The 19,742-nt window shown below is 42.6% G+C and overlaps 1 protein-coding gene across 1 annotated transcript in view; it reads right to left on the minus strand.

Annotated features, from left to right (window-relative positions):
- Positions 1–294: 294 nt before the first annotated feature.
- Positions 295–19,742, minus strand: part of LOC119559615 — a 62,485-nt gene continuing 43,037 nt past the window's right edge. Inside the window, exon 5 of the mRNA XM_037872650.1 lies at positions 295–801. The gene's annotated coding sequence lies outside the window, so the exon portion shown is untranslated. The remainder of the gene's footprint in view (positions 802–19,742) is intronic.

The following is a 19,742-nucleotide window of genomic DNA, read 5'->3' on the forward strand; positions in this document are numbered from 1 at the left end:
CATAGCAAGTAAAGGAAACTTCTGGAGAGGCTTTCGCTTAAGCCTGCGAGTGCATTTCCACAGATCGAAGCCTCGATCAGCATCCGGATCGATAGCACCAAGCTTACGGAGGAAAACGTCTGACTTAGCATCATAAGGAGCTTTTCTTAATAATAATGTGAAACAAACTAAAGCTTCGGTGTTTTTTGACATATTATCTTATACTATTGGGAATATAATTTTTGTATTTTTAAGAATTTCGAATTAAGTTTAATAATTAAACTGCAAGGGTATACAAACTTCGGCTTGCCGAAGTTAACTTCCTTTCTTGTTGGTGCTAACATAGAGAAAGAATTAACATGTCGGTTGAATTTAAATAATGTGGAATCAATTAACTCGGTATATAAGTATAGTTTTGACATAAATAAAAAGAGTTAGGCATCTGATTTTCCTCGCTTTTTGCCTTGTGGAGGCATAGGTAGACACAATATGCTGCTTCCAGTTAAGACGCCTTTCCAGAGGAAGCCCAAGGTACTTAACCGTGACAGAGTGCATTTTTGGAGTTCCGTCCAGGGTGAGGCGATAAAGCGACGCCAATACCTCAAACTCATTTAGGATGTCCACCACCATTAATGTCGCCTCTCTTTGCAGAGCAGTTGTCGTCAGAAATGCAGTGTCATCATCATATTTAGCTGCTAAAACATCCTGCTTCAGTGCGAGGGAAGGTCCGAGGTGAATATGGTTTGTAAGACAGGGACCCGCACACTTCCTGGAAGAATGGGGTTCAGCTTAAAGTCTAAACTGATGATTAGGAATTGCGTCCTGGAATAGATAAATAATAAAAGTCATTTATAGTAAGATTCGCTCAATAATCTTGAAGAAGGTTGGCAAAAGGCTTATGGGCCAAAAAGAATCTGCACAGCAGATCATAGCAACATAGCAAGTTGTTGCATTCCATCTCACCGCGAAGACTCTGTGGTAAAGGTATGACTCAAGTAACTTATGAGTTAGTAACTTGTGTGACATCGATGGTGACCTGTTAGTTATAGTGCTATGCGCGTGAGAAGCAATTTTTTTTTTAAATTTGGACAGGTACGATAATAAAACTATTGGCCTTTACGATGAGGGAATTGTGTGGTTTTCCCAGGCTTCAATATCAATTTGACAACCAATGTTTTCCATTTTCTTTGATTAGTGATCCCTATAAATAGTTTGCAAATAAAATCACTGCACAGTTTTATATGCTCAATTCTATTGTTTGGGGCTGTTAGGCCCCCTTCTGGAACCTTTTTATACCCGTAAAATAAAAGGGTATCCTAAATTCGTCGGAAAGTATGTAACAGACAGAAGGAAGCGTTTATATTCCAACTAGGATCACTAGCCGAGTCGCCCACTTTAACGGTCACAAACCGCCTAAGTCTGTGGAGAACACAATTTGCATGCTATATAATAATGTTAGCTGAAATCGTCAATACCTATCGATTGATCCAAAAAAAGTTCGCCACGCCCATTCTAACGCCCATAACGCCTAAATCTTTTTACCGCCCACATAACCATATAGTGAGATCGCGGGTAGGTGGCGCATTTCACTCTCGCTTTACTGCTTGCATATCTCCATTTCCCTTTGGTCCCTTTAGGTGAGTAACAGGTATCTGATAGTCGAGGTAGTCGACTATAGCGATCTCCCTTCTTCAAAATAAGAATAACGAAAGGAAATTTCCATTCTTGTTGTTTAAGTTTCACAATTTTATTGATGGATAAATGGGAATGAATATTCTGAATACAATTAAAGCAATCCGTTAAGATGTATCCCCTCCTGCCTGCAGCTCGGGGTTACAGAATTAAGGGGTTCCTTTAGTCGTACAAAACACTTTGGAAATTTAGACGATATAATTTACCTATTTATTTGTGGTTTTTGAGTGGTTTATAAATAACAAGCCATCAAAAACAATAACGCAGCTCCGCTAGCGTCGCGATGCAGTTCAATGCTCAGACTGACTTTTTTCCTCTCTCCCCAGCAGTAGCAGAAGCTCCCTTTGCCCAAATTCTACGCAGGTATTGGGCACCGTGGGGCCAGATCGTGAATCTTAACAACGCTAGACCAAAGCAATAAGAGTGTCCTGATCTGTACCTATAATCTGGCAGCAGAAAGAAAAAGAAATTGTGTGCATAAGCGTGAGCGACTATAGCTGCTTTGAGGGAGGCTATTTTTGTATTGGCAAGCGACAGATCTTTGCTACCGAACGCTTCAGCTGTCCTTGCTGGGTTTTTAGCGTCACCACGCGAACCAAGCCATTTTGACCCGGGTGAAGCTTGATAATCTTTCCGAGCAGCCACTGCGATGGGGGGAATCTGTCGTCCTTGACGAGTATAAGCTCGACCAACTTAAAGTTTTCCGAACTTTGGGACCATTTTGGACGCTGCTGCAAATGGTTAAGCCAATCCCTACTCCAGCCGTCCCAAAAATGGCGCAGCATTGATTGCTAAATCAGGAACTGCTCCCTAAACTTGGAAGAGGCTGGTCGGTATTCTGGGGGCGCAAACATAGAGTCGCCGATTAAGAAGTGGGCCGGAGTGAGCACATATATGTCATCCGCGTCCGCTGTGAGCGGGCACAGCGGCCTTGAGTTAAGGCACGCTTCTATGCTGACTAACTTGACCGACTTGACGTTGGCCTCCCAAAGCCCACCAAAGTTAAGTGACTGAGGCAGACTAAAATGCCAAGTGACTCGTAGCTGGGACACAAAGTTGGTGCCGTTATCGCTATAAAGATGCTGGACCATCCCTCGACGCCCAGTAAACCGGTCGAATGCTAGCAGGAAGTGCTCCGTGGTGAGCCCGGTTACCAGCTCCAAATGAACTGCTTTCGTTGCGGGACAGATGAACACTGCAATGTAGCCTTTGTAGGTGCTCGACCCCCGAATCCGCGCCGCTCTGAGCTCAATGGCTCCGGTATAATCGAATCCTGTAGTGACGCAAGGCCTCTGCGGCGGGTTCACCCGGTGAAGAGGCAGGTCTCCCATGAGCTGCGATGAGATGGTTGGGTTGGCGGGAAAACAGCAAACTCATTTTCGTATCACTCGCTGTACAGATCGTTTCCCGGTGATAATCCAGAATCGCTGGCGCGTATGAGCCAAGGTCAGCTGCGCACCTCCGTGAAGCGTAGCTAGGTGAGAACGGTTAATACCCGGATCGGTAAAATGATGGGTACTGCGGGTGGCTCCTGACCGGCGGCAACGCTGAGAACCTAAGACGGCCTTTTACCCGTAAAATATCCTCCACCAGAATGGGAGGCAGCCGCAACAGTTTGCTCTGGGAAGGGAGCGGCTTTGAGTGTCTTACGGATCGAAGGTCCGCCGCTAACGACTCCTTCTAAACCATCCTGCGCTTCGGCTCGGTTTCTGCGAAGCGTTGAAAACAAAACGGCTTAGGTAGGCGACCACTCGAACGCCTCGACTATACGTGGGAAAACGGACGATAAATGAAGGGACTGTAGAGGCGTTGTGAATCCGGAGCTTATCCGCTTTCGCTTCCAACGCTGGCTCGGACGATGAAATCGAGCTGGGAAACTGCTTCGGCCAGGAATCTCGCTCGAGCGACAACCAGCCTGACCCTTTCCACCACAGGGTACAGTTCTGCAACTCCTTAGGTGTCAATCCTCTGGTCGCGCAGTCCGCTGGGTTGTTCTCGGTACCCACGTGCCGCCATTGACTTGGGTCAGAACGGTCCAGGATGAATCCGACTCGGTTGGCCACAAAGGTCTTCCACCTTTGTACGTCTCCAGTCAGCCAGTGCAAGACGATAGTAGCGTCCGTCCAAAAGAAAGTCTACACCGGAACTCAGCCAATTTGAACCGCTGTGGATAACCACCTGAAAAGCTTGACTGTCAGTACTACTCCGCTTAGTTCCGTCCTGGGTATGGTTAACGGCTTGACTGGTGTGACCTTCGTCTTGGACGCCAGCAAGGTCGTGCCGACGGTCCCGTTGACGTGCTCGACTCGCAGGTAAACAGATGCAGCATACGACGACGACGTCCCGTCGCAGAATGCATGCAGCTGCACAACGGCTACGGAGGCCGAATCGTACTCAGTCCACCGACTGACGGCGATGTCCTCGATTCATGGGAGGTCGGAGCGAAACACTCGCCGACGCTCCAGAATCGCTGCTGGCACCGATGAGTCCCAGTCCAACAACACCTGCAATCCCTCGCTGTTCGCCACCTTGACCAAAGTCACCTCCTTTAAAATGAGCTTTCCAATTATGAAGACCGGAGCTATCAGACCTAACGGATCGAAAAGACGCGCGACAGCGGCCAGCAAGGTCCTTTTCGTCGTGCAATCTGGAAAGTCAAAATTCATTTTAAACTTGAAACAGTCGGAGTCTGGGAGCCAATACATCCCCAACGCCTTTACCGGATCCCTTGTATCCCAATTTAAAGGCGTCTGGCAGCATCGATGCTCCTGCGGAACAGAGCCTAGCAATTGCTGATCCGAGCGGATTTTATAGCTCCCACGACCTGCACCCGCTTCTCTCCCGCATCCTCCATAGTGTGACCTCCGGATAGTATGTCGTCCACATATATCTCCTCCTCAAAGACCTCGGCGGCCCTTGGGAAAGAATCCTTCTCGTTCTGCAACGGCTGTGTATGTATGTATGACTCTAATGGCTGTGTATGGTGCGGATGCCGTTCCGAACGTCAGAGTCGACAACGCGTATGTCTTGATGCTTCCATCCGCCGCCCGCCATAAAACCCGCTGATATTGCGTGTCCTCCGGGTGAATGTCAATGCAGCGATACATTTTTTGAATGTCGGCTGCAAAAACATAGCGATATTTTCGCCAATTGAGAAGCACTGCAGACATGTCGTTTTGAAGAAGGGGTCCGGTGAATAAAACATCATTTAGGGATCTTCCGTTGCTCTTCTTCGCGGAAGCGTCGAACACTATCCTCTGCTTCGTGACAGAACCTTCTGCCTTGTAGACGGCATGGTGGGGTAGCACACAAGACGCATGATGTATTCCGGCCGGAGTGCGTACACATAAGCTGCTCTTGGATCCTTCCGCGACAGCGATTTGTCCCAAGGTGAAATACTCCTCAATCTCCTCAGCGTACTGTCTTCCTTGCACTGAAAATCGCGACTGCAGCGACGACGTCTGGACAGAGGGCGCCTGTGGAGCGATGGCGGGCTGAGCTGCACTCGGCATGTGCAGCAGCGTATGATGACGCTGACCGCAAACCTGACACCCTTTGTTGCTGGTGCAGGGGGAAAGCGCATGAGCCTTGCTGAGGCAGTTGATGCACAGCTTTGCCCTGCCCACAATCTCCTTGCGCCTCCACGCTTCCATAGCTAGAAACGTCGGACATCGGTGCAGAATGTGACCGCCGTTGCAATGATGACACCTTAATCCGGGGCGTACGTTGTGAACTCGAACCCGGCATCTAAAGGCCCGGGCCCAGGACTGAGGTCGTACGACGAGCTTCGGTTTTCGATCGCATCCATGACCACCAGCCGGTCATTCAGAAACGACTCCAGATCGGCATAGGACGGGACGGTTGCCGTACTACCTTGATGATGCTTCCATGCGTTGAGTGTTTCCTTTGGGAGCCTGGAAGCCGCGTGATAGCCAGCCAATGATGTGCCTACCCTTCTCAGCGCTCATGTGATGAGCGAAGACCAGGCGCGGGTTGTTGTAGCGCTTTAGCAGTAGGGACCAAGCCACCGGGAAGTTTGAGTCGGTGCATTTGGCGCACGTCGTTATTGGGTCCGGCAGGGAGCGATTCCTTAAGAAAATTCAGCTTTTGCAGCCCGGTAAGTGCCGCATTGTTGTATACAAGGCTGTTAAATGCATAAAAATAACCTGGCCAGTCCACGGCCGCACCTGAGAATTTTGGAACTGTCATTTGTGGCATCGTCATGGGAACCTCAGCAGTCGGTCCGTCAGCTGCGGCCACAGTCGCGGTCTTAGTCTCCGCTGGCACAAGCTTCTCTTGATCCTTGGCGAAAAGACAATAGGCGTCCATGTACCGCTCTTCAAATTCGGATTGCAAATGCTTGACAACATGCTCGTGAGCGACCAAAAACGCACTCCGTAATTCCTCTATTTGCTGAAAACGTTTTTTAAAATATACCAGCGTTTTCTATTTGCCGAATCTTTCCTATAGTTTTGCAAAATGGCCTTTAAAGCGTTGTGCCTGTCAACTTGGAGGTTAATAAATCTATTTAAAGACAGCGGAGTTTCAGGTTCTGGATCCATGTTGACTAGTGTAAATAAAACCTTCCCAACTAATGCCGCGCCTTTCTTTTAAAGTTAGGCTTTTATATAGAGTCAAGTTGTTCACAAATTATTCACAAATACTTGCAGACTTCCCCTCATGGGCCACCATGTTAAAATGTGTCCCCTCCTGCCGGCAGCTCGGGTCATAGAATTAAGGAGTTCCTTTAGTCGTACAAAACACTTTGGAAATTTAGACAATATAATGTCACTATTTATTTGTGGCTTTTGAGTGGTGTATAACAAGCAACTACGCAGCTCCGCTAGCGTCGCGATGCAGTTCAATGCTCAGACTGACTTTTTCTTATCTCTCCAGCAGTAGCGAAAGCTCCCTTTGCCCAAATTCTCCGCAGGTATTGGGCACCGTGGGGCTAGATCGTAAATCTGAACACAATCATTGTTATCCCGAACATATTTTCTCCTACTATTGGAACCCAACCATTTCTCTGTTGTACTGTTTAATGTTGGTGGGGGGCACTATTGTCTATTGAGAGTAAACGTTATATGTTTACATTTTTGTTCATTAATTTTGATTCGAGTCTGATAGCCACTTCTCAACTACCACCAGACGATCTGCTAGTTTATCTGTTGCTCTAGTTGGGAATCTCGAGCGGCTCAGAATTGCGGTACCGTCAGCCAATGTAGACGTAATTAGCCTTTCGTTTGAAGGAATATCTGCTGTGTGGAACTCCAGCTTCAATGGTATACCGGTTGCATTGTATATCACCGCGAAGACTCTGTGGTAAAGGTATGACTCATGTAACTTATGACTTAGTAACTTGGGTGACATCGAGGGTGACCTCTTAGATATGCGCATATAAGAATATGCGCATGAGAAGGCATTTTTAAATAATTTGGACAGGTACCATAATAATTGTCCTGTACGATGAGGGAATTGTGTGGTTTTTCCCAGGCAGATTTTTTCCATTTTCGTTGATTTGTGATCCCTTTAAATAGTTTGCAAATAAAATATTCTACACAGTTTTATAAGTTCATTAAAATTTTTTGGGGCTGCTAAGCCACCTCCTGGAACCTTTTTTGTTTTTAATTGCTTCCTATTGACATTTACGGTATCACGTGTTCGAAAGAAAATCGGCTCTCTTGCAATTTCAGTGCGAAGCGTCGGTAGATCGAAACAGTCTTTGGCGGCGTTTGGTTGCAATTTCTACATTTTGTAGGTGTTGAGCAAAGGTTTCGGTTCCGATGAGTTTCTAATCGGAGTCATTGCTTCTATCGGAGAGCTTAAATTTGAATGAGCTCTCCACAAGAGATGCTTTGTACTGGTCGGCGATTAGCTCTAATTCTTGCTTTAGGGTTTTAGTGACTCGGCTTTGTAAAAAAGTTGCTTCGAATGCGGCATTCTACTGGATTGCATCGTAGACGTCGTTTTTCCCGAACAAGTTGTTCGATTTTGCAGATAAGTTTTCTGTTCGTTGCTACGCACACTCGTCTCTTGCGGTGTTGAGGTTTTGGCTGCTGCGGGAACGGATTCCAGGGCATCGCCACAATAGTCGATTTCATTCTTGGTGTCGAGCGGTGGGGTTAGATCAATTTGGGAGCTTTCGTACTTATAGGTACTTTAGCCAGTTAGTTCTATGCGACGTCATTGTGTAGGGGTGCTTGACTATTTCTGGGATTTGAATTTTCGATAAACAAATAATATGTTTTATTTATGGGTGTTTTGTAAAACTCATTTTACTTTCACCCATGGTAAAATGAATATGTAGTTAAAAAAAAACCCGTCACAAAAATTGGTCAGTGTGGCAGTCTACGCGTCTAAGTCTGAAATGAGTGTACCACTTGCAGGCCGTTTAAGTATCCAATTCTCTGAATTGTGCCATTCTTTTAGTCTTCTTCTGTTCATATGTCTGGAAAGTGTGAGATATGTGGCGAGTGGCAGTCTTAGGGATAAATGTACAAACAGAATTAATTTTTAGATCTCGAAAAATAGTAGTGTTTCTTTTATAGTATGGCGGGACCTAGTTCTTTTGTAGCCGTGATACAGGAAGTGCCTTGGAAGTGTATACCCCAATGTAAAGTAGGCATTAAAATGGCCTTGAAGAGCCAATTTTAGTCAACTCGACGACGGCATGCGAATCTGCTAAGCTGGCGGTATTAGAGTACTGTTTAACACATCAGCGATTAGAAATTGAATGTTAATTTTATTCTCAAATGTATCCTCTAGTCTGCACGCTTACCGTCCGCAGTATAATCGGCTTCGATTATAGTAACCTTATATAGTAGCTTATAGTAACCTTCTAGCATTTCCAACCGCAAGAATTCGTTCGAAAAACTTTTCGTAGTCGAGTCGGGATTCAGAAACAGTCTCCTCGATGCGTGCAATCGCGTAAATTGCTTTTGCTGCAACGAACGTTGTGAAGTTGTGTCCGACACTTATATATATTCTTGACCATAAAGTATATATATTCTTGATCAGCATCACTAGACGAGTCGATCCAGCCATGTCCGTCTGGCCGCCTGTCTCAGTTTTAAAACTATCGGGCTGAAACTTTCCCAAAAGCCTTCCTTCTTTTGCAGGTAGTATATAAATCAGAACCAGCCGGATCGGACAACTGTATCTTATAGTTCCCATAGGAATAATCAGAAAATTTTTTTTGTTTAATTATATCTCTGGTGTTTTTGAACATATAACCTCCTACGCTTTGAAATACATTTTTTTAATTAGTTCTGGATTTCGAATTTAATTGTATCAAAATCGGACGACTACATCATATAGCTGCCTTAGGAACGATCGGTGGTTGGTGGGAAAATAATATGAAACAAATTATAGCTTCGGTGATTTTTGACATATTATCTTATGCTATTGGGAATATAATTTTTTGTATTTTTAAGACCTTACAGAGCATATTATAATTTCAGTCAGAAGCTTGCAACGCACCGAAGGAAACGTTTCCGACCCCGTAAAGTATATGGGCATTTTCAGGGGTCGCGAACGTACGTTCGTACGCACTTAGTGCAAATAAAATAAAGAAAATAAACTCTTACTGTTTATTTTTTTGCTATTCGATAGCATTTTTTTAGTTCTTAGCTTAGTGTAAATGATGGGATTTAATGAGCTATCATTTTCACAATATTGGCAAAAAACATGCGGTCGCGAACGTACACAAAATGGAAGTCGACTTTGGCTTAATCTAGTAAAATGCAAGTATCTGCGAATCGGGACGGAATATTCTAAAGCAATAACTTTACTTTTAAAATGGATTCATGTAGCTTTCATTTGATTCTGTCCCCAAGGAAATATGTCCATTGTTTTTTTTTTATTGAATTAATTACCGGTCGCCAACGACCATGTTGTTTTATTAAAAATTTGTTTGCCCTCTTTGGATTTTTATCTTCTTATTAGATTGCAATAAAGAGATTTGGTAGAAAAAGTTCAAACAAATCATATGCTTTCCTTGCGAAATAATTAATCATAAAAATGCCTTTAAAAGTAGCTAAAAATGAAAATAAGTAAATTTTTTCAGTTTTCAGGGAGTTTCTTTAACAAAACAAATGAAATATGCTTTGGTTCCACTGTATTATGAAAATATGGCCATTTTTTTGTGAAAATACGTAAAAATACGATGATTATGAAGATTTTTTTGTTTCGGTCATGGTTGAGCATTTTTCGGATTTGCCCATATATAAGTTATGGCCAGACATGGCCAGAGGGGAGAGTATTCTCCCCGATATGACCTAGTTAGGGTTAGCTGCATCGTGGTTCCTTCCGTCGATTTAGTTTATTCGTCTCTCTCTTCTTAACTTAGTATTCATTCTTTACGAATTTACGTTAAAATAAAACACTAAACGTTTCAATACGTTTCAATGGTTTTATTTGCTTAAGATAAAGTCGTCTTCTCTAGTCGGTGGTACAAATTGATGTAAAACTTAAATCGTTCTTGGAGTCGCTGGTTGGCTTAAACAGAACTGCATGTCAGCATAATGCTGGCAGAGCGGCTGTGGAAACCCGAAGCCGACGGCAGCGGTTTTGGGTATTTTGCCCGATGTGTTGCTGCGCTCCATATGCTAGCGATGCATTTCTGTTAGGGCGCAGCGATGGGTAGGGGTAGCGGCAGCTATATCTGAGGCAGCTAGCGGGCGGTCAGTGGTCTTTTACTGTCGCGCTGATGCCGTTGCAATTCTCCCGCTGACGTTCTGTCGCTGTGCTGTCGTTCTGACGCCGCCGTTGCTGCGTCGCTGTCATTCTGACGCCGCTGTCTCTGCGTCGTTGTCTCTGCTGCTGCATCGCTGCTGGTCTCATAACTTAGCGGCTGCATTATTGTAGCCACTTGAAATTGTATCCACATGAATGTTTGGTGTCGTTGTGTGGCCGGAAGGGGTGAAGGGAATGGGTCCTAGTTTGTGGGTGGCCAAGAGGTGTGATGAGAGAGGTGCGGTGTCCGGTATAGGTGTCGAGAGGGGATGAAGGGAAGGGGGCGCTTGGCCGGTGTTAACTTAGATATCTTCACACAGGAATTAAGCTTGAATTTCATGCCAAGTCTACTGATTCGATGTTCCAAAGTAGTTGAAGGCCTTTATCAATACTTCCATCCATTTATAGCAGGCGTGTTGAGTATTGTACAGGACGTTGAGGTTGAGACTACCCATCCGAACGAGGTCTTCTGAAGGAGTGGCAAATGTTCTCCAAGTTGAATCGGTCCTACTGAAAAACATTAAAGAAATGCCTCCGTCTTAAAAAGCAGATAAGATCGTCCCGAACGATGAAATCCCTCATGGAGTATTGGCCGGCAATCTCCAGTCCGATGTGTCAGTTTCCGATAGGATATAAGAGACGATAAGCAAAATTGCAGAGTTAGCTTCAATGACGTCAATCGATACTTAATTGCAGTATCCGCGCTAGCTGTGATGTTGATTGTTGATTGCCCAATAATTCGAACTTCGATGTGATGCTTGTTTCGTCGAAGCTGCAGTCGTGGTTCGAATGAATCCGTCCTAAAATTGAGCTGTGTACACAAACTCATCTTTAACCAAAACCATTACGGTTGCAAGAATATTTTGTCCTTTATGGACATGCTGGGTTGCATAATATGTAGGAACTGGTATTGATGAAGTAGCAATTGATGTCGTTGATGGCAGCTTCGGCAACTAATGTTTGATGAACACTGCGCCATACGATGTCCGGGTTGCAGACAATTAATGCAGAGACCAGCATTTTTTTGTTTGTCCTTAGGGGTCATTTCTTGACATTGTGGGCAATGCGTTAGTTTTTGGAAATTTGGAAATCAGAACCGTGAAGCGATTCAATTTCGCTTGATTCCGAAAATTTGCAGTGACGCTCCAAAACCGTTAAACAAATCATCCAAAAGGGCAATACTTTAAAGCCTCGCTCCACTTGATTCGCGATCTCGTTTTACGATGACTATATATATCAGCATTGCTTTAGCGATCTCAGACTCAGTGTTTTTTTTTTCTATATGTAAACAATATATTTTAATTGTGTGTTTCGCGAGGCTCAGTTCCCATTCACCCATGTTAAAATAAACACGTAATGTAAAAACAAAGCATATCAAAAAAATTGAGCATTGTGGCAGTCTCTCTAGCCATGTCTGTCTGTCCGTATGAACGCGGAGATCTCGGAAACTTTAAAAGCTGGAATATTGGGATTATGAATGAAAACTCTGGGGCTTCCTGCGCAGCGCAAGTTTTTTTCAGCAGGGTGCCACGCCCGCTCTAACGCCCACAAACGCTTATAATGTTATAACCCGACCTATGCACACATTTTTAAATATTGTGTAAAAAGTTAAATTTTGTTCCTATTATTAATATCCATCTACATGCCAGAATTTATTCAAGTCGGGCCATTCATTAAAAAGTTACAGCCCTATAATAATCAATAAACGCTAGGGGGCGCTACGGGCAAGGTGGCGCTAGGTGGGGTCTTCGTTAACACAGCGAATTTGCTGAAAGCATATTTCCATCCCTCGGACTCCTTTTAGCTGAGTAACTAGTTGGCTTCTAAGGTCCGTTGACGCTCCGTAAGGAATGCGTTCAGGTCCTGCCACGTCGGAATCTCGGCCTTGTTGTGCAGGGACTGTTCCCACAAGGATAGCGTGAGCTTAGGAAGTTTGGAGGAGCACATGTGCACTAAAAGGCAGTCCGAATTATCGGTTTAAATTCCGGACATTTCTAAAGCCGTAAGGCAACCCTGGATGGTGCGTTGAAGTTCACGATTAGATGACCCAGATTTCTGATTAACGGACTGCACATTGAAAAGTATTTTTAATTTTCTATTTACTAACAACCGCATGTTTTCGAAACGCTCAGTTCGGTTAGCCCAAGCTGAGCGAAAGCCATCGTTAGTAAGGGGGGAGGTATGTAGCAATTATTTCATTACACGAATGATTTAATTTTTTGATAGTACACTTTATTAACAATGTTTGTGCAAAAAATATTAAATAGTTTTTAAGGGGTGGCTGTTTCCCTTAGAGGCCTTTTTTTTGAAGAGCCTTGCGGTGATACTTCCCCAGGTCGAACAGGTCAACTGAAACCATAAAAGTAAACAAATTTCATTAGTTTTGTGTAATTCCATGTGCTTGAACGATCGTTCTTAAGATTTTTTTTTGTGCCTACGGGAACGTTATATGCTAAAAATAAACTTTTTGGTCGCTAGAAATTTCACTAAAAAATTCATTTCGGCGAAAAAAAAGTTTGTGCGTGAAAAGTCGATCGTTCAAGCACAGAAAAATTTCATTACGAACATTTTAAAAAAAATTTGAAGTAAATCGGTTCAGTAGTTTTCCGCAAATCCATATCACCGCAAAGTCATTTTTCAAGAATCACCATTTCGAGGTATTCGCGTTTAAAGTTTCATGTTCAGTTTATGCGCGCGACGAGGCGCGCGGTTAGGAGCGCTGTAACTTTTTTTCTACTGCTCGAATCTCTATGAAAATTTGGAAAAATGTTCTCAAGGAGTTGTTCTTTAAGATAAAGCAATAAAAAAATTTTCGATTTTTTAAAAATTAACAAGGGAGAACGCTATAGTCGGGTACCTCGACTATCAGATACCCGTTACTCAGCTTAAGGGACCAAAGGGAAATGGAGATATGCAAGCAGCAAAGCGAGATTTAAATGCGCCACCTACCGGCGGTAGACAGATTTAAGCGTTATGGGCGTTAGAGTAGCAAACTTTTTTTTGGATCAATCGATAGGTATTGACGAAACCAATACATTTCAGTTAAAATTTTTTATCTAGCATGAAAATTGTGGGCGCCACAGGCTTGGGCGGCTTGTGGCCGTTATAGTGGGCGTGGCATATTCGCGTAACAAAATTGCGCTGCGTACAAAGCTACGGAATCTAAATCTGAGATCTCCATTCTCTATCTTTGATAGTTTCCGAGATATCCACGTTCATACTTACGATTTTTTGAAGTTTGTTGGCGGTTTGTGAGCGTTAAAGTGGGCGTGGCAAACTTTTTTTTTGGTTCAATCGATAGGTATTGATGAGAATAATACATTTCAGTTTCATTTCATTTATATTCTAGAATCAAAACTGTAGGAGCCACAGTATTGGGCGGTTTGTGGGCGTTAGAGTGGGCGTGGCATTCTGCTGAAACAAACTTACGCTGCGCAGGAATCTCAGGAATCTGCATGCGTTATCCCAGTATTGTAGCACGTATAGTTTCCGAGATCTCAGCGTTCATACGGACAGACGGACAGACGGACAGACGGACATGGCTAGATCGACTCGGCTAGTGATCCTGATCAAGAATATATAGACTTTATGGGGTCGGAAACTCTTCCTTCTGCCTGTTACATACTTTCCGACGAATCTAGTATACCCTTTTACTCTACGAGTAACGGGTATAAAAAGGTATATAACCCCTTAAGTCGATCACAACTTATGGACACTTAAGTAATTTGTTCACCTCTATTCACAAAAAATTCTATCTGGCGAACAGCCTTTTAAAAATTCAATCAAATTTTAGCCCTAGCATTTTGAACATTCATTTTGAACATTATTAAACGTCGTTGGATGGAATGTATAGATTTTTTTCTAGAAACATTACAAATTTTTTTTAGAATTTTAATGGAAAACCGATCCCAATGACTAAATTTTAAATGTAAGTATTTTTTATTTTTCTTGGAATCGATTGTCTACTGTATGTTCTATTTTCGGCTTAAATCGATTTCATGACAATATTTATAGGATTTATTATAGCAATAAATAAATGAAACAAAAAGTTGTTTTATTGTCTACTCCTGTACTTCTATATATTGTCAAATTTAACAATTTGTTAAGTCAATTTACAGGTATTGACGACAGGAATAAATTTCAGATACAATTTTAAGTAGTAGTGTTAAGCTACGGTTAGACTATCAAATTTGTTTGTGCCTAACCGAAGTAGACACTTCTGGGTCACACCGCGGGACAAGGGGGTAATGAGCACTTGTCGCTGGCACGGGGACGCTTTGCTGGCAGGACGATCGCGTCGCGGCAATGGTAACGAAGGTTACTGCGATGCCGGACCACAGGCGATGCTGAGTTGCGCTGAGGTTCAGCTAACGTGGTTAGCTGCTAGTTGAGATAGTGTATTACGGGCCCTATTCCTAGAGGTAGGAAGTAGAACCGCGGAGTTATGAGGTGTGTTGATAACTGATTTATTCTTCATTTGTACATTATTATATACTACTTGGAACACGGAAGTTTAGTGTAATGATTAGTGAAGTAAGCTATATTCTAAAGTAGGCCAGGGAATTCTGATTATGGTAGCAGTTTCCGTAGTTGGCTCGGCTGACACTGCAAAATGTGCTGACTGCATTGGCGAGTCAGTGTGGCGTTGAGTCGGTGAAACGGTGAGTTAGTGAGACATATAACATGCTGATCAGCAATTCTCATCTGCAGTGAGTACTACTGAGCGCCTGGTACTGTTCCCAACTTGGCTACTGCTTGATTTGTTGGGTGTGGTCATGTTGAGTACCTTTGGGTACGAACAAAATTATTTGATCATATTTATCTAGGATTGTCATATACTTCCATAGAATAAAATATTATTCGCTTTAAAGTTTTTTACTTGTTCTATAAAAATAAATTATTGCAGAAATTTGGAGATACTTCCCGTTTTAAAACGCCCATCTTTCATAGTATTCAAGATTGAAACTTCTGATCTTTTTGGAAGATAAAATAAATAGATTTCACATCTGCATAAAGTCTAAACGTGTTTTCATCAGTTCTTCACCATACCCTAAATCTTTTGAAAATGCAAAAGACAATGGCTTACGCCAACTCCGAAACTCGGTTGGAATTTTACCTTCGAATGTCAACAACAAAAACGAATCGTTCGGCACTGTAACCTATACTTATTATTTTTGTTTAAATGAAAGGTGTATTCAAATTTTATTACAAAAAATAAAAAATTTTAAAAATAACGGAGATTTACCATTTATTTATTTATGGTGGTCACGATTCCGAAAATTGCTTATCCGAATTCAGAAATGTAAAATGATTATGTTAGTTTATTCAAATTATCTAGTCGCCGAACGAAAAAAAATGCAAATTTTATTTAAAATACCCTTTTTCAGCGATAAGTTTTTTTCTTGTAGTAGAAACCCGTTACTCGTAGAGTAAAAGGGTATACTATTTAGATTCGTGGGAAAGTATGTAACAGGTAGAAGGAAGCGTTTCCGACCCCATAAAGTATATATATTCTTGATCAGGAACATTAGCCGAGTCGATCTAGACATGTCCGTCTGTCCGTATGAACACTGTGATCTCGGAAACTATAAAAGCTACAGTACTGGGATTAGGAATGCATATTCCTGAGATTCCTGCACAGCGCAAGTTTGTTTCGGCAGTGTGCCACGCCCACTCTAACGCCCACAAACCGCCCAGAACTATGGCTCTTACAGTTTTAATGTAAGTTACTGTTCAGGCCCACTGTCCGGCGAATCTTTACCCCCGCACCGCTATCAAATTGCACCGCTCTCCTAGTGCACCGCTCTCTCGCTCTCCCGCTCCTGTTCCCAGCTCCTCTCCGTGAAGTCTCCGCTGCGCTTTTAAGCGCGGAACTCAGCTTAGACTTAAGCAGTTCGACTCTGGCAGTTCAAAGGAATAAGTCGCGGTCGCTCCCCGCCTATTTACTACAAGTGAACAAGTGTAATTTCTTTCGGTCAACGGGGCACTTCGCGTATCGTGTGGTTTCTCCCCTACAGCTCATACGCAGTCCGCCGAATCCGACGTACGCCAGCCGCACCAGCAGCAAACCGCCGAAGCCCAGCGCAGCAGCCCGCCGACGTCGCCAGTTCCCGCCGCCTCCTCCCACGCCATCTACCAGCGCCGACGGTACCCCGCTACCCCCCGGCGTACATTTTTATCCATTCGAGCCGATCTTGAAACAAGATAAGTAAAGCTTTTTCATCTTATTAATTGCCGATCTGTAGTCAGCCACTCGAAAATATAATTCGTTTGACTTTCTGTACGATTTGTAAAAAATCCAAGTCCGATTAAATCCGACAACGGCAATAAATATATTACTTGGCCATTTTTTCTTCGATTTTCCTTTTGCTACGTGCGGCCATATTGCCCATTTTTCCGACTCCCTTTTTTATAATTGCATTTGGCCGTACATCCATACATACATACATTTATATAAAATCAAGAAAAAAATTCCAAGCTTTGAAAGAGTATTGTGCAAATAAATGCCAAGCATACAGTGAGAACTATTTAATTTCCAGTGTTCTGCCAATTCAGGCCCCCAAAACTTTCCAAGATTTTCTCACTGTATATCCGCAGCCGCTAAAATACTTGTACATATATTTTCGTTTCTCCAAATACAGTCCACATACAAATAAATCGAAAACGTCCACCACAACACATACCCGCCGGCATTAATTTGGAGCGCCGATCACCAGCCTATTCGTATCCGTACCACTACTTTACTGAAGGTTCTTACAAATAATTTTATTAATTATGATAAAATCCCAGCGAGGCCTCTTACGGATTCGGGCCATGATTCTGGACCAGTTATTGATAGCATGACTATGGATGACCGGATATGCGCTAACAATACAAATTTCAATATTTATTTTCAAAATATCGGTGGTATGCGTACGAAAGCTCAATCCCTTTTCCAGGCAACGTCTCATGGTGATCATGACGTCATCATTTTTGTTGAAACCTGGCTCAACATGGATTTCTTCGATAATGAATTCTTTGATACAAATCTTTATCATGTGTTCCGTAAGGATCGAGATTCCGTTAAAACACGATGCTCCAGAGGTGGCGGAGTTTTAATTGCTGTGCGGCGTGAGCTGCGTTGCATTGCTATTTGTCTCCAGAACGAGGATTCTCTGCTCGACCAACTCTGTGTATCTCTCGCTGGTCCTACGGAAACAATTTTCCTGACAGTATCATACATACCCCCAAGCAGCAGTTTTGATTTATATAAAGCGCATGTTGACAACATTGCCCACCTATACCAGGAGCTGGAAGATGGCCAATATATATGTGTTTTGGGCGACTTCAACCTATCTTCGCTCGTGTGGGCTCATGATCTTGAGTCTTCAGCAATGGTTCCCAGTAATTTGCATCTTCCCCACGAAATCTTAGTCATCGATGAGCTTCTAAGTATGGGATTAGTCCAGATTAACCATGTTTTTAATAACTTAAATAAGCTTCTAGATCTAATTTTTGTACACCCTGATTTATGCCTTACTCTATGCTGCAGCGATAATCCTCTAGCCGCGTGTGATGCTCATCACAAGCCCCTATTAATCTTAATTACTTGTTATATTTTCTCACCAAATAATTCTCGCTTGCCTCTTACCTATATTAATTCTAGCAGTTTAGATTCTATCCGTAGTGATATTTCTAATATCAGATGGGCGGAAGTCCTCTCGCATGCGGATGTGAATACAACCTATGAAGTTTTTATATCTTTTCTCTCTACTATTATAGCCAGATATGCTAAAACAAGAGTTCAAAGTTCTTATAGACTACCATGGTACACACAAGGACTAAAAAAATACAAAAATCTCCGAAATAAATTCTATAAGCGCTACATAGAAAGCGGTGAAGCTGCCGACTTTGATCGGTACAAACAACATAAGCGTGAGTTTGACTTCCTCAATAAATTCTTATACAGCCAATATATTGCTGATATAGAGTGTAAACTAATTACCAACCCTAAGTCATTCTGGCACTTTGTCAATTCTAAACGTACAACCTCCTACTTTCCTTCCCATATGTCATATGAAAGTCTTTCAGCTTCTTCTGATATTGGGGTCGCTAATCTATTTGCTAAATACTTTGCATCTAACTTTGAACCGAGCTCGCTGTGGAATGACGATGATTCACTCGGTGCCATTGCCACGATGCTAAATATTGGGTGCTTAGATGTTACTGATTTGGACTGTCATATGGCGGCTGAGAGTTTTAACGACTCAGGAAAATTAGACTGCGATGGCCTTTCTCCATTTATTTTGAAAAACTGTATAGGTGTTCTTTGTGAGCCCCTAAAAATGATCTTCAACAAGTCTCTTTCCACTGGGGTATTTGCGCATAGATGGAAACTGGCCACAGTTTCTCCTATATTCAAGTCTGGTTACAAAAATATTGTTTCAAATTTTAGGCCAATTGCAAAGCTAAGTAATGTCTCAAAAATGTTTGAACGAATTGTAGCTAAGCAGCTAACTTTTCTTGCTGGTCGGATCATCAGTCCTAACCAACATGGTTTTATGCCTGGAAGGTCAACTACCACTAACTTAGCTACGTTTAATCTTTTTTGCATCCACTCGTTTATCAGTCATCATCAAGTTGATGTAGTCTACACCGACTTCGCCAAAGCTTTTGACAAAGTCTCCCATAATGCTTTATTGGCAAAATTGCAGAAATTGGGATTTCATTCATCAATATTAAATTGGCTTAAATCTTATTTAGATGGGCGGATTTATAGAGTAGAGTGCAATGGTGTTTTCTCAAACCCGTATGTTGCTACTTCTGGCCTTCCTCAGGAAAGTGCATTGGGTCCGTTTCTATTCATCATCTTCATTAATGATTTAAGCTATTGCATAACAAATTCTGAATTCCTGTTGTTTGCGGACGATCTTAAAATATTTAGGTCTGTGAATTCAATCTCCGATAGTGAACTTCTTCAAAATGACCTAGTAAAAGTGGGAAATTGGTGTTCTCGTAATAAGTTGCCTCTGAACGTGTCAAAATGTTTCTACGTTAGGTACAGCAAACGATTAATTAATGTCCTTAGCTCTTATTCCATTAGTTCCCATGTTCTTTCCTTAAGAAATGAATCACTGGACCTAGGAGTTATGTTTGATACCAAATTTACTTTCATGGATCACATAAATTACATAATTCCAAAGGCATACGCTATGTATGGTTTTGTAAAACGAAATTCCACGCAATTTAAAGATCCGTACACGAAACTAAGCCTATTTTCTTCGTTCATTAGGTCCAGATTGGAATATGCTTCGTTTGTCTGGAGTCCGACTGGAACTACACACATCAATCGTATTGAG

The sequence above is a fragment of the Drosophila subpulchrella genome, unplaced genomic scaffold (genome assembly GCF_014743375.2).
Source record: "Drosophila subpulchrella strain 33 F10 #4 breed RU33 unplaced genomic scaffold, RU_Dsub_v1.1 Primary Assembly Seq26, whole genome shotgun sequence".
Classification (NCBI taxonomy): Eukaryota; Metazoa; Arthropoda; class Insecta; order Diptera; family Drosophilidae; genus Drosophila; species Drosophila subpulchrella.